Raw genomic sequence first — 6,000 nt, 5'->3', positions numbered from 1 at the left:
CCTTTCAATGAACACCCAGGATTGATCTCTTTTAGGATGGATTGATTGGATCTCCTTGCAGTCCAAGAAACTCTCAAGAGTCTTCTCCAACACCACACTTCAAAAGCATCAATTCTTCGGCGCTCAGCTTTCTTCACCGTCCAACTCTCACATCCATACATGACCACTGGAAAAACCATAGTCTTGACTAGACGGACTTTTGTTGGCAAAGTAATGTCTCTGCTTTTAAACATGCTATCTAGATTGGCCATAACCTTCCTTCCAAGTAGTAAGCGTCTTTTAATTTCATGGCTGCAGTCACCATCAGCAGTGATTCTGGAGCCCAAAAAAGTAAAGTCTGACACTGTTTCCACTGTTTCCCCATCTATTTCCCATGGAGTGATGGGACCAGATGCCATGATCTTAGTTTTCTGAACGTTGAGCTTTAAGCCAACTTTTTCAGTCTCCTCCTTCACCTTCATCAAGAGGCTCTTTAGTTCTTCTTCACTTTCTGCCATAAGGGTGGTGTCATCCGCATATCTGAGGTTACTGATATTTCTCCCGGCAATCTTGATTCCAGCTTGTGTTTCTTCCAGCCCAGCGTTTCTCATGATGTACTCTGCATATAAGTTAGATAAGCAGGGTGACAATATACAGCCTTGACGTACTCCTTTTCCTATTTGGAACCAGTCTGTTGTTCCATGTCCAGTTCTAACTGTTGCTTCCTGACCTGCATATAGGTTTCTCAAGAGACAGGTCAGATGGTCTGGTATTCCCATCTCTTGAAGAATTTTCCACAGTTTATTGTGATCCACACAGTCAAAGGCTTTGGCATAGTCAATAAAGCAGAAATAGATGTTTTTCTGGAACTCTCTTGCTTTTTCGATGATCCAGCAGATATTGGCAATTTGATCTCTGGTTCCTCTGCCTTTTCTAAAACCAGCTTGAACATCTGGAAGTTCACGGTTCACGTATTGCTGAAGCCTGGCTTGGAGAATTTTGAGCATTACTTTACTAGCATGTGAGATGAGTGCAATTGTGTGGTAGTTTGAGCATTCTTTGGCATTGCCTTTCTTTGGGATTGGAACGAAGACTGACCTCTTCCAGTCCTGTGGCCACTGCTGAGTTTTCCAAATTTGCTGGCATATCGAGTGCAGCACTTTCACAGCATCACCTTTGAGGATTTGAAATAGCTCAACTGGAATTCCATCACCTCCACTAGCTTTGTTCGTAGTGATGCTTTCTAAGGCCCACTTGACTTCACATTCCAGGATGTCTGGCTCTAGGTGAGTGATCACAGCATCGTGATTATCTGGGTCATGAAGATCTTTTTTGTACAGTTCTTCTGTGTATTCTTGCCACCTCTTCTTAATAGCTTCTGCTTCTGTTAGGTCCATACCATTTCTGTCCTTTATCGAGCCTATCTTTGCATGAAATGTTCCTTTGGTATCTCTAATTTTCTTGAAGAGGTCTCTAGTCTTTCCCAATCTGTTGTTTTCCTCTATTTGTTTGCACTGATCACTGAGGAAGGCTTTCTTATCTCTCCTTGCTATTCTTTGGAACTCTGCATTCAGATGAGAATATCTTTCCTTTTCTCCTTTGCTTTTCGCTTCTCTTTTCTTCCCAGCTATCTGTAAGGCCTCCTCAGACAGCCATTTTGCTTTTTTGCAGACCATAGTATATTTATATTTATTTGTACTTTTCCTTCTCATCCAGATCACAAGGATTTTGGGGGCATATCCATAATGTCTTATGTCTTTAGAATGGCCTTTTTAGGAGATGTGACCACAGAGTCAGAGCTGTGGGAGATATACAAAATCCAGCTGGAGGTCATTTAAATATCAAAACTTCTGGTACTAGCAGGTAGAGAAAATATGAAAATAATTCAAGATTGAATGAAGCACTAAATAGATTGATTGGATTTAATTAAGAAGTGAAACAATTGATTTATGGAGCTTCACCCATCTTAATTATAAAAGGGAAAGAAGCTCAAATAATTAGTAGGACTTGTAATTGGAACCCAAAGGAATAGGATTATTAATCCAACTCCACTGAAAAAACAAATTTCTTTTTAAAAAAATATCTTGCATTTTCCCACTTTTCATGACTGTTAGTAATATGAGTTTGGAATTGGAGTGGGAGAGGTTAGAAAAGAAGGAAGTGAAAAGCACTGGAGGAAGATCCTAGGAATGGGGGTTCAGTGGGAGTGAAGTCCTGGCAGATCGATGCCAAAGTCAACTCATCCTGCTCCTCAGCTGACTTGGGGCTAGTCCCTGGGCCTTCCTCCAGTTTGTGACCGGGCGCCCTCACGTTGTCTTGGTTGACCAGGGTTCCTGCTCTGTCTTCCCACCTGGACATCCCTCAGTGGGTACTGGCCAGGGCCAGTTGCTACCCTTAATATCTAGATCTTTCATTTGCTACACTTGTTCACTGATGCTGGCTCCAGCCTGTCTCTGAGTAAGGTTGTGATGTAGCTGAGGCATCAATATTTGGATGTGTTTCAAGAGTCCTGGAAGGAGAATTGTGAGTTTTGGTTTCCAGCTCCAAATTGGTAAGCAACCAAGCCACAATCTTCTGGAGACTTGATTTCCTTATCTGTAAAATGAGTATGTCTATCTTCCCTAGTTCTACAAAGGATCGAATGTGTAAAATACTTGGGCGAGTGCTTATAACAGGTAAGATCTGTACCACTGTAAAGCAATGTCATTCATAGCTAGTTTATAACCTGCCACCTCCAGCTTTCCCCATAAGAACTCCATGGTGCTCTCAAGCAGTCTCCTTCCTCCACTTTTCCTTTTCCCCATCACAAGCTACTATTTGTGTATAATTGCTATTTATACTTGTTGTTGTTGTTGTTCAGTCACCCAGTTGTGTCTGACTCTTTGCAACCCCATGGACTGCAGCACTCCAGGCCTCCCTGTCCCTCACCATCCCCCGGAGTTTGCCCAAGTTCATGTTCATTGCATCGGTGATGCCATCCAGCCATCCCATCCTCTGATGCCCTCTTCTCCTTCTTCCCTCAATCTTTTCCAGCATCAGGAACTGTTCCAGTGAGTCGTCTGTGTGCATCAGATGACCAAAATACTGGAGCTTCAGCTTCAGCATCAGTCCTTCCAGTGAATATTCAGTGTTGATCTCCCTGAAAAACTACTGGTTTGATCTCCTTGGTGTCCAAGGGACTTTCAGGAGTCTTCTCCAGAACCCAGTTCGAAGGCATACTGCCTTCTTTATGGTACAGCTCTCACAACAGTTTGTGACCACTAGGAAGACCATAGCCTTGACTATACAGACCTTTGTCAGCAGCCTAATGTCTCTGCTTTTCAACACATTGTCTAGGTTTGTCATTACTTTCCTGCCAAGAAGCAATTGTCTTCTGATCTCATGGCTATGATCATCATCCACAGTGATTTTGGAGCCCAAGAAGAGGAAATCTGTCACTACTTCCACGTTTTCCCCTTCTATTTGCCGTGCAGTAATGGGCCAGATGCCATGATCTTACTGTTTTTAATATTTAGCCTTAAGCCAGCTCTTTCACTCTCCCCCTTCACCCTCGTCAAGAGGTTCTTTAGTTCCTCTTTGCTTTCTGCCATTAGAGTGGTATCATCCATATATCTGAGGTTGTTGATGTTTGTCCCGCCTATTTTGATTCTGGCTTGTAACTCATCCAGCCTGGCATTTCTCATGATGTGCCAAGCATATAAGTTAAACAAACAGGGTGACAGCAGATAGTCCTATCGTACTCCTTTCCCAATCTTGAACCAATCAGTTGTTCCATACAGGGTTCTAACTGTTTCTTCTTGACTGGCATACAGGTTTCTCAGGAGGCAGGTAAGATGGTCTGGTATTCCCATTTCTTTAAGAGCTTTCCACAGTTTGTCATAATCCACACAGCCAAAGGCTTTAGTGTAATCGATAAAATGGAGATAGATGTTTTTCTGAAATTCCCTTGTTTTCTCTATAACCCAGCGTATATTGGCAATTTGATCTCTAGTTCTTCTTCCTTTTCTAAATCCAGCTTGGACATCTGGAGGTTCTTGGTTTACATAATGCTGAAACCTAGCATGCAAGATTTTAAGCATGACTTTACTAGCTTGGGAGATGAGTGCAATTGTCTGATGGTTTGAACATTCTTTGGTACTACCCTTCTTGGAAATTGGGATGAGGATTGACCTTTTCCAGTTCTGTGGCCACTGCTGCGTCTTCCAGATTTGCTGACATAATGAATGCAAAATTTTGATGGCATCCTCCTTTAGGGATTTGAATAGTTCTGCTGAAATTTCATCGCATTCACTAGCTTTATTAACAGCAGTGCTTCTTAAGGCCCACTTGATATTAACACTCCAGAATGTCTGACTCTGCGTGAGTGACTAACCACACCATCATAGTAATCTAGTTCATTAAGATCTTTTTTATACAGTTCTTCCGTGTTTCTTTCCATCTCTTCTTGATCTCTTCAGCATCTACTAGGTCTCTACCATTTTTATCCTTTGTTGTGTCCATCTTTGGGCGGTGTACACCATAATTATTATTAACTCAGAGATCTGGACAATTAAATCCAAGATAGTTATACCTTGTCCAGAGATATTTGCATGTTAAACCAAATAGGGTAGTAAAAACATTTTGTCCTTGTTTAAGAAATATAAACCAGCAGTTTGGGATAGAGGGAGAGGCGAGGCTTTCCTTTCTGAAATCACTTAATTCATACTTGAATTATCCCATCTGAGCTGGAAATTCAGAGTGAATCTTTGGATCAGTGTTCAAACGATAACCTTAGAGACTTGAATTCCATTTTTTTCTATGCATATGGTTTGTTTTTTAAACCGGGATCATTTTATAGTTATGGTTAACATCCAGTGGCCCAACATGGTCCACTGAGAGACAGAATAGTGAGGTGGTTTAATGCACAAATTCTGTAGCCAGGTGACCTCAGTTCAAATCCTAGCTCTCCCATGTATTGCCTGGGTGTCCTTGGGTAGGCTATTTAACTGCTCTATGCCTCACTAACCCTATCTATAAAATAGGCTTATTGGGAGGATTAAATAAGTTAATAGGTCTAAAACACTTAGAACATGGAAATTCCCTGATGATCCAGTGGTTGGGACTCCACATTCTCACTGCTAAGAGCCACGCAGCATGGCCAAAGAATAAAAGTAAAATTTAAAATTACATGTAAAAATTCAAACCATTCAGATACTTGTTTTTAAAACCTAAAAAAAATCTCACTTAAGCTCCTCTGGACATAACTTAGCGACTAAACAACAACTCTCAAACTTCAGTTCCCCTTCCATAGGCAACGATTAAAGTTAATGTGCAATGATCCTTTAAGAGTTTTTAACAGATTTTTTAAAAAGTCATGGGAATATAATATACTTGGCAACTGGTTTTTCCCCCTTAACTGTGCAGCTGGGAGTTATGTCCAGATCCCTAGTCTACCTCCTTGTTCCTGTGGGCTTCCCAATGTGCCACAGCTTGGACACTTCACAGTTCACTTAACCCATGGCTTCCTGATGGATATTTGGTTTGTTTTCATTTCTCCATTATTATGTTCCTTTTCACTCATTCTTTTCTTTTTGTAATTCAAAACCAACAAGTTGAAGCTTCCTCATTTCACCATCATAGCTCATTTCCTATTGAGCAAAGCTCCTTCCTCAGGTCAGCTCTTGCCAAACGCTACAGGGGTGGGGGGCTTTTTCCACAGAAAGAAGAAGTGGCATTAACTCCCCTGGGCCTTAGGAGCAAATATACTCATTCCCTTGACAGTGATGCCCACTCTGCCTGGGCCATGCAGCTCTGTTGCCCTTAGGGTTCCTGAACATGTCAATAACCTGAAATAACAAAATCACTGTCACTTTGCCTCCAGTGTTGTTGATGGCACTTGATAAATTGTAATAGATGTGGACACCGACAGGATGCCTGCCCATGACATACACCACCTCATGTTTCAGGGTGAGTCTGTTTCCTCAGCGTCATCCCAATATAGGCTCCTGCTTTCAGGGTCACTGGTGATATGGCTCCCCTGTC

Source organism: Giraffa tippelskirchi, chromosome 2, assembly GCF_054371585.1.
Source record: "Giraffa tippelskirchi isolate mGirTip1 chromosome 2, T2T-mGirTip1v1.2.pri, whole genome shotgun sequence".
In the NCBI taxonomy this organism is placed as follows: Eukaryota; Metazoa; Chordata; class Mammalia; order Artiodactyla; family Giraffidae; genus Giraffa; species Giraffa tippelskirchi.
The sequence above is the reverse complement of the archived record's forward strand: the minus strand, read 5'-3'. Positions refer to the sequence as shown.